This window comes from Entelurus aequoreus, linkage group LG27 (assembly GCF_033978785.1).
Source record: "Entelurus aequoreus isolate RoL-2023_Sb linkage group LG27, RoL_Eaeq_v1.1, whole genome shotgun sequence".
Taxonomy (NCBI): Eukaryota; Metazoa; Chordata; class Actinopteri; order Syngnathiformes; family Syngnathidae; genus Entelurus; species Entelurus aequoreus.
Window position 1 is genome coordinate 21,905,420 of NC_084757.1, and position 9,131 is coordinate 21,914,550.

Here is a 9,131-nt window from a genome sequence, read left to right on the forward strand (position 1 = left end):
TTACGCACGAGCCAGTTTTTTGCACTTTTCTGAATATTAATATGATGTTGTTCCCGCAGTGTTTAGTTGCTTTGTTTCTAACTCAAAGCAATTTCTAATTCTAAATCATTTTTGTTTAAGCTTGTCTTTATCTGTAGTTTCTCTCAACGCCAGGGGGTTAAGGCAGAACTTGAAGCGCAAAGCTTTATTCTTATTTCTTAAACAATGTAAAACAGATTTATGTTTTTTACAGGAGACACACAGTATGAATAATGATGTAAAGTTCTGGAGATCTCAATGGGGTAATGAAATATATTGCTCTCATGCATCACAGCGCTGTGGTGGAGTTGGCACTTTCAGAAACAATATTACAGGAGTCCTATTGCATCATAGTGACTATGATAAAAATGGCCATTATATTTGTCAGGTTTTTGAGATTCAGAAAATTAACTTTATAGTTGCTAACATTTATGGATATAACTCGGTGCCCGACAATACTATTTTATATAATGAGGTGGAAAATAGAATCCTACACTGGCTTGCCAAATTTCCAAATGCTTACATACTTGTAGGAGGTGACTTAAATACTGTCATTGACAATTCACTTGATAGATGGCCACCAGGCTCTCAAAATAGTGTCAGCTCAAATCTAAAGTTACTAATGCAAAGGCTTGATCTAATTGATGCCTGGAGATATAAAAATCCTGATAAGACATCCTTTACCTGGTCTAACAAGTCAGGCTCAAGAAAATCTAGAATCGACATGTGGTTAATTTCTAAATCACTGCAAAACAATGTTACTGTTCAAATTCTCTCCACTCCTTTGACTGATCATAGAGCTATACAGATTCACATCTCTCTACATCCCTCTCACAATTGTTTAAAAAGCTCATACTGGAAACTCAATAGTTCGGTTTTATGTCATGAAGCAGTTAAAATAAAGATTAAAGATCTAATAGAATTGTTTTTTAATAAAGCCAAAAACCAAAACAATTATGGTAGTAATTGGGAACTCTTTAAATATGAGGTAGGTAAATTTATTAGAAAATATTGCAGTAATCTAGCTAAGAATAAGCGTTCTGAGGAAGAAAATGTGATTTCCATCATTACTGCATTATCTTCTTTATGTCCAGATAATATGTCAGCAGAAGTAAAAGAAAGTCTCTTAGAAAACCAAAATAAATTAGACAAAATGTATCAATCGAAAGCAGAAGGAGCCTTTGTAAGATCTAGAAAACAATGGCTGGAGGAAGGTGAACAAAATTCTGCGTATTTCTTTCGTTTTAAAATCGCAGGCTCAAAACAACACCGTTGATCAACTGAAAATAAACGATTTGATTTGCAATGATGCAAAACAGATTGCAAATTATTGTTCTCAATTTTACAAAAAAATATACAATAGTCAATACTGTGAAAGTGATGCTATTTCGTTTATGGATGCCTTAACTGAAACTAAGTCAATCAGCACAGCTGACCAGGGATTCTGTGACCGTCCAATCTGTCTCAAGGAAGTAGTGGAATCAATTAATAGTTTAAAAAATAACAAATCTCCTGGGGTGGATGGTATTACATCTGAATTCTATAAAATATTTTCAAAAGAGCTAGCTCCTTTCTTACTAGAAGTGTTTTGTGAAAGTATTGATACAGGTGCCCTTCCTCCAACTTTAACACAAGGCCTCATTACCCTTATACCCAAACCAAACAAAGATTTACTGATTATTGATAATTGGCGTCCAATTAGCCTCCTAAACAATGACTATAAGATTGTAGCTATTATTTTTGCTAAACGTTTAAAATTGGTTCTGGATGACATAATTGATGAGACACAGTCAGGATTTATGAGAGGGAGACACATTTCGAATAATATCAGGCTTGTACTTGACATACTGGATTACCCAGAGGTCATTAATGATGAAGGCTTCCTGCTTTTCCTGGACTTCTACAAAGCTTTTGACTCGATCGAACATGAATTTATCTTCCGGACACTTGACAAATTTGGCTTCGGCAATTTTTTCCGCAAAACAATCAAGACTTTGTACTGCAATGGCAATAGTTCAATAAAGCTAAAATCTGGTACATCCCCAAGATTCGAATTAAAACGTGGGATACGGCAAGGTTGTCCTATTTCTCCATATTTATTTTTGTTAGCCACCCAATTGCTATCGGTTCATATAAAATCTAGCTGTTTAAAGGGGATCTCTATATTAGACAGAGAAATGACTATCAGCCAACTGGCTGATGACACAACACTCTTCTTGAAGGACTCTTCTCAAATTCCTCTTGCCTTGGATGTGATTCATGTTTTTTCCTTGGCTTCTGGTCTCCGTCTGAATGTGAATAAATGTGAACTAATGGCTGTGAAGAGATGTGAAATGTTGTCTATATGTCAAATTCCTGTTAAGGATAGTATTAATTACCTAGGAATACTTATCACTAAAAATCAGAGTTCTAGATCGGTCTTGAACTTTAATCCAATTGTAGAAAAAACTAAGAAAAGATTTAACCAATGGCTACAGAGAGATTTATCCTTAAAAGGCAGAACCTTGCTTTCCAAAGCAGAAGGTATCTCCAGGCTTACGTATGCGGCTATTTCTTTAGATGTTAACCAAAAAATATGTAAAACTATTGACAAAATACTTGTTGACTTTGTTTGGAAAAACAAAATTCATTATATTAAGAAATCTGTTATAATGAACAATTATAATCAGGGTGGTCTAAACTTTCTGGATTTCACTACACTAAACAACACCTTCAAGATTAATTGGATACGACACTATTTGAAAGACCCTACCTCAATTTGGAACTTCATTTCTCATCATGTATTTTCTAACCTTGGAGGCCTAAAATTTTTGCTATTGTGTAACTACAGCATTGATAGGATTCCTGTTGCTCTTTCAAACTTCCACAAACAAGCCCTTCTGGCATGGTCTCTTATATACAAGCACAATTTCTCACCTACCAAATACTTCATTTGGAACAATAAAGATATATGTTACAAAAGGAAATCTCTTTTCCTCAACAATTGGTTCAACAATGATATTATTTTAGTGAGTCAGCTTTTCAATAAGGAAGGTCAACTTTTTAATTACCAAGAATTTCTCAACCACTTTAAGGTCCCTGTAACTCCCAAACAATTTGCCATTGTATTTGATGCCATTCCAACGGGTGTTGTTATGTTGTACAGGGCTTACTCATCTCCTCTTTCTGCTGTAAAAATTGTGAATGATCCACTTGACACTCCTGTGGGGAAACTTTGCTTTGATCAGAAAAATAACAGAAAAATCCGCAGCTTATTCCAAAATGATTGTGTGTCTGTCTCCTATGTAATTGCGCTCTGGAATAATATTGTGAATGACATCTGCTGGGTCAAAACATGGTCCCTTCCTAACAGGTATTTACTTACCAACAAAGTCAAAGAGATATCTTTTAAAATCATTCATCGTTATTACCCTGTAAAGACTATGATGGTTAGATACAAGAAGGACATTGATGTTACCTGCACCTTAAGTAACATGCATCCAGAGACTGTTTACCACCTGTTTTGGACTTGTGAAAGCACTCGATCACTATGGCAGGGCATCTGTCGCTTCATCCTGGACAATATTCATGACAAATTTGTGCTTTGTTTTAAAGATGTGATATTTGGTTTTACACTATATGAACAAAAATTTGAAAAGGAATTTTACCTTTGCAACCTCATTATACTATTGGCTAAGTTTTATATTCATAAATGTAAGTTTCTCAATACCCGACCTGTCTTTTGTGCCTTTAAAAAAGAGTTAGAACTGTACATTAAGACACTTTCTACCTCTAGCAACCAGAAAGCTGTGAAGACGATTATGCTGTGTTCCAAATTTGAGTTGTTTACTGAAATTGAGTGAGCCTATGGCTTTGCACTTTGTTTATATTATATATATGTTTTTTTTGCATTCTATTTTAGTTACTTTGAATTTATAACCCCCTGGCGCTGCTTTGTATTCTTTTTGTACTGTTTTGTACTACTTTTGTACTTATTTGATTGTTGAAATGTTGAAATGTATAAATAAAACTTAAAAAAAAAAAAAAATACGGTATATGTTTTTGGAAACACTTTAGTATGGGGAACATATTCTAAGTAACAAAGACTTTATTTAGAGTTATTTGGACACTAGGGGAACATATTCTAAGTAACAAAGACTTAATTTAGAGTTGTTTGGGCACTAGGGGAACATATTCTAAGTAACAAAGACTTAATTTAGAGTTGTTTGGGCACTAGGGGAACATATTCTAAGTAACAAAGACTTAATTTAGAGTTGTTTGGGCACTAGGGGAACATATTCTAAGTAACAAAGACTTAATTTAGAGTTGTTTGGGCACTAGGGGAACATATTCTAAGTAACAAAGACTTAATTTAGAGTTGTTTGGGCACTAGGGGAACATATTCTAAGTAACAAAGACTTAATTTAGAGTTGTTTGGGCACTAGGGGAACATATTCTAAGTAACAAAGACTTAATTTAGAGTTGTTTGGGCACTAGGGGAACATATTCTAAGTAACAAAGACTTAATTTAGAGTTGTTTGGGCACTAGGGGAACATATTCTAAGTAACAAAGACTTAACTTAGAGTTATTTGGACACTAGGGGAACATATTCTAAGTCAGGAGTCTCCAACGCGGTGCCCGCGGCCACCAGGTCGCCCGTAAGGACCAGATGAGTCGCCCGCGGGCCTGTTCTAAAAATAAAAAATAAAAAATGTAATCTACATAGAAAAAACACAGGATACACTTTCAATCAGTGCATCAACCCAAACAACCTCCCCCATGCACACTCATCCACACCCACTCACACAAAAGGGGTTATTTCTTTCTGCTACCAATATTCTGGTTCCCACAACATAGACAACACATCTGCAAGGGACACAGTCCCTGAAGCACACATGATTGTATAGGCTGCTGGTCCACTAACATTTTCATTAATTACTATTTTTTTATGTAATTATTTTTATATTGTTTGACTTTCTTTTTTATCCAAGAAAATGTTTTTTATTTATTTATCTTATTTTATTTTATTTTTAAAAAAAAGGGCCTTATCTTCAACAGACCAGGTTGTCAATGAAATTAGATTTGTTTAAAGGGTTTTTTAAACCAGGCCCAGTCCAGATAATGTCCAAGTCGGACTCAGCAACACACACCTTCATTCATGTACACAGAAAAAAATTAGGGAACACAACAGATTGCATATAATTTATAAACAAAATTAAATTTTCAAAATAAGCATTTATGTACAGTCCAGATTATGTCCAGGTCACTCAAATTAGGGAACACAACAACAGATATCATATAATCTATAAACATAATTATACTTTCAAAATAAGCCTTTGAGGACTTCTCATCTTTTTTTTAATGTTTTTTTGGCATCATTATCGTTTTCAACCATGTAACTTTCTAAAGTTAGAAAATACTGAATAAATGTTTTAAAGAAAGTAATACTAAGTGAATATCTGTTTTTGGCCTTAAAAATCAATCAATCAATCAATCAATGTTTATTTATATAGCCCTAAATCACAAGTGTCTCAAAGGGCTGTACAAGCCACAACGACATCCTCGGTACAGAGCCCACATACGGGCAAGGAAAACTCACCCCAGTGGGACGTCAATGTGAATGACTATGAGAAACCTTGGAGAGGACCGCATATGTGGGTAACCCCCCCCCCCCCCCTCTAGGGGAGACCGAAAGCAATGGATGTCGAGTGGGTCTGACATAATATTGTGAAAGACTAACACATCAGCGAGAGTCCAGTCCATAGTGGGGCAAGCAGGAACCATCCCGAGTGGAGACGGGTCAGCAGCGTAGAGATGTCCCCATCTGATGAACAGGCTAGCGGTCCACCCCGGGTTTGGAGCAGAGTAGAAAAGAAAAGAAAAGAAACGGCAGATCAACTGGTCTAAACAGGGAGTCTATTTAAAGGCTAGAGTATACAAATGAGTTTTAAGATGAGACTTAAATGCTTCTACTGAGGTAGCATCTCTAACTTTTACCGGGAGGGCATTCCATAATATTGGAGCCCGAATAGAAAACGCTCTATAGCCCGCAGACTTTTTTTGGGCTCTGGGAATCACTAATAAGCCGGAGTTCTTTGAACGCAGATTTCTTGCCGGGACATATGGTACAATACAATCGGCAAGATAGGCAGGAGCTTGACCGTGTAGTATTTTATACGTAAGTAGTAAAACCTTAAAGTCGCATCTTAGGTGCACAGGAAGCCAGTGCAAGTGAGCCAGTATAGGCGTAATATGATCAAACTTTCTTGTTTTTGTCAAAAGTCTAGCAGCCGTATTTTGTACCATCTGTAATCTTTTAATGCTAGACATAGGGAGGCCCGAAAATAAAACGTTACAGTAATCGAGACGAGATGTAACGAACGCATGGATAATGATCTCAGCATCGCTTGTGGACAAAATGGGACGAATTTTAGCGATATTACGGAGATGAAGGAAGGCCGTTTTAGTAACACTCTTAATGTGTGACTCAAACGAGAGAGTTGGGTCGAAGATAATACCCAGATTCTTTACCGAGTCGCCTTGTTTAATTGTTTGGTTGTCAAATGTTAAGGTGGTATTTTTAAATAGATGTCGGTGTTGAGCAGGACCGATAATCAGCATTTCCGTTTTCTTAGCATTGAGTTGCAAAAAGTTAGCGGACATCCATTGTTTAATTTCATTAAGACACGCCTCCAGCTGACTACAATCCGGCGTGTTGGTCAGCTTTAGGGGCATGTAGAGTTGGGTGTCATCAGCATAACAGTGAAAGCTAACACCGTATTTGCGTATGATGTCACCTAGCGGCAGCATGTAAATACTAAAGAGTGCAGGGCCAAGAACCGAACCCTGGGGAACTCCGCACGTTACCTTAACATAGTCCGAGGTCACAATGTTATGGGAGACACACTGCATCCTATCAGTAAGATAAGAGTTAAACCAAGACAAGGCTAAGTCTGTCATCCCAATACGCGTTTTGATACTCTCTAATAAAATATTATGATCAACAGTATCGAAAGCGGCGCTAAGATCAAGAAGCAGCAACATAGATGACGCATCAGAATCCATCGTTAGCAATAGATCATTAGTCATTTTTGCGAGGGCTGTCTCCGTAGAGTGATTTGCCCTGAAACCGGACTGAAAAGGTTCACAGAGATTGTTAGTCACTAAGTGTTCATTTAGCTGCTGTGCAACAATTTTTTCGAGGATTTTCGAGATAAACGGAAGGTGGGAGGAAGCCAGTTTACCAGGGGATCAGGATCGGGGTTAGGTCTTTTGAGTAGAAGATGAATAACCGCTTTTTTTAATGCTAGGGGATCAGTGCCAGAGGAAAATGATAAGTTTATAATATTTAATACTGATGGACCTAATAATACAAAAAGCTCCTTGATAAGTTTCCCAGGAATTGGGTCAAGTAAACATGTTGTTTGTTTTGTCCCATTTACACATTTTGACAATTCCTCCAATGTTATTTCATCAAAGAGAGAGAAACTATTTTGGAGGGCGGTATCTGTCGTATATACAGTCGTATTTGTGTTAATAGAACCCAGTTGTAGCTGAGATGCATTGTCTTTAATCTCTTTTCTAATGACTTCAATTTTCTTATTAAAGAAATTCATAAAGTCATCTGCTGAGTGGGTGGAGCTACTGGGAGGAGTCCCTTGTTGGGTTAGCGATGCTACTGTACTAAACAAAAATTTAGGATCATTTTTGTTGGGGTGGATGAGATTTGAGTAATATTTAGCTTTAGCTGAGGTAAGCATGCGTTTATAAGTTATTAAACTATCACACCATGCTTGATGGAAAACCTCAAGTTTAGTCGCACGCCATTTGCGTTCCAGCTTTCTACATGATAATTTCTGGGCTTTAGTTTCTTCTGTAAACCATGGGGTACGCCTTTTAGGGGCCCTTTTTAGCTTTAGCGGTGCTACAATATCAATGGTGTCGCGCAGGGCGTCATTAAAGTTGTTAGTGAGGTTATCAATAGAGCCCACATAATTTGGGAATGGTGCCATTACCGAAGGCAGTAGGTCAGTAAGAGACGTCGTTGTGGCAGCATTAATGTTGCGGCTGCTATAGTAGTTATTATTATTATTATTAGTTTGTTGACAATGAGTCAGAACTTCGAATTTTATAAGGTAATGGTCGGACATTACTTTAGTGTACGGGAGTATCGTAACTTTAGAGGTGGTGACACCCCTGACAAGCACTAGATCTATCGTATTACCGTTGCGATGCGTGGGTTCATTTATTATTTGTGTAAGACCACAGCTATCAATTATAGTCTGGAGCGCCACGCATGGAGGGTCCGATGGGGTATTCATATGGATATTAAAGTCCCCCATTATGATTATATTGTCGGCGTGCGTCACTATATCGGCAACAAACTCTGAGAATTCACTGATGAAGTCCGAATAGGGCCCTGGGGGGCGGTAGATAACAGCCAGGTGGAGAGGCAGCGGTGTGACAAACCTCAAAGTGAGCACCTCAAACGAGTTATATTTATTATTTAGGTTAGGTGTAAGATTATAGTTTTCATTGTATATTAGTGCGACACCCCCTCTCCTTTTAAAAGGTCGGGCAACATGTGTATTGGTATAGCCAGGAGGAGATGCTTCATTTAGCCCAAAAAAAATCGTCTGGTTTGAGCCAGGTCTCGGCGAGACCAACGACGTCAAGTTTGTTGTCTCTAATGACTTCATTAACTAATAACGTTTTGGAAGATAATGATCTTATGTTTAAAAAGCCCATATTATAGGTAGTGGGCTGTTTTGAGGATTGTTTGTTGAAATTATCCGAAGTAGCAATATTAATAATGTTGCGTTTATTATGCGTATTGCACTTTAAATAGTTTCGACCATATCTAGGAATTGATACGACGGGGATATTCAGATTGTTTGCTTGATGTTGCGATAAACTGAACGCATCATAGTTAGCTACCTCAGTACAATGTATGTCTGCCTCTGACACGGTCACAAAAGAAAAAACATTATGTGAGTTGTGTTTTATTCTAAGAGAATTGCTATGTGTGCAGGGATTATCCAGCCTGACGCCGGCTAGTTCTAGTTTAAATGGCTTCTTACCCGGAGACTCCACGTTTCTTTGGTTAGCTTTTCTCTTTGTTGTTAGCCCAGCT

General features: G+C 37.3%; 1 pseudogene; it reads right to left on the bottom strand.

Moving 5' to 3' along the window:
• Positions 1 to 5,761: 5,761 nt before the first annotated feature.
• Positions 5,762 to 8,864, bottom strand: LOC133644105 (uncharacterized; annotated as a pseudogene).
• Positions 8,865 to 9,131: the final 267 nt, after the last annotated feature.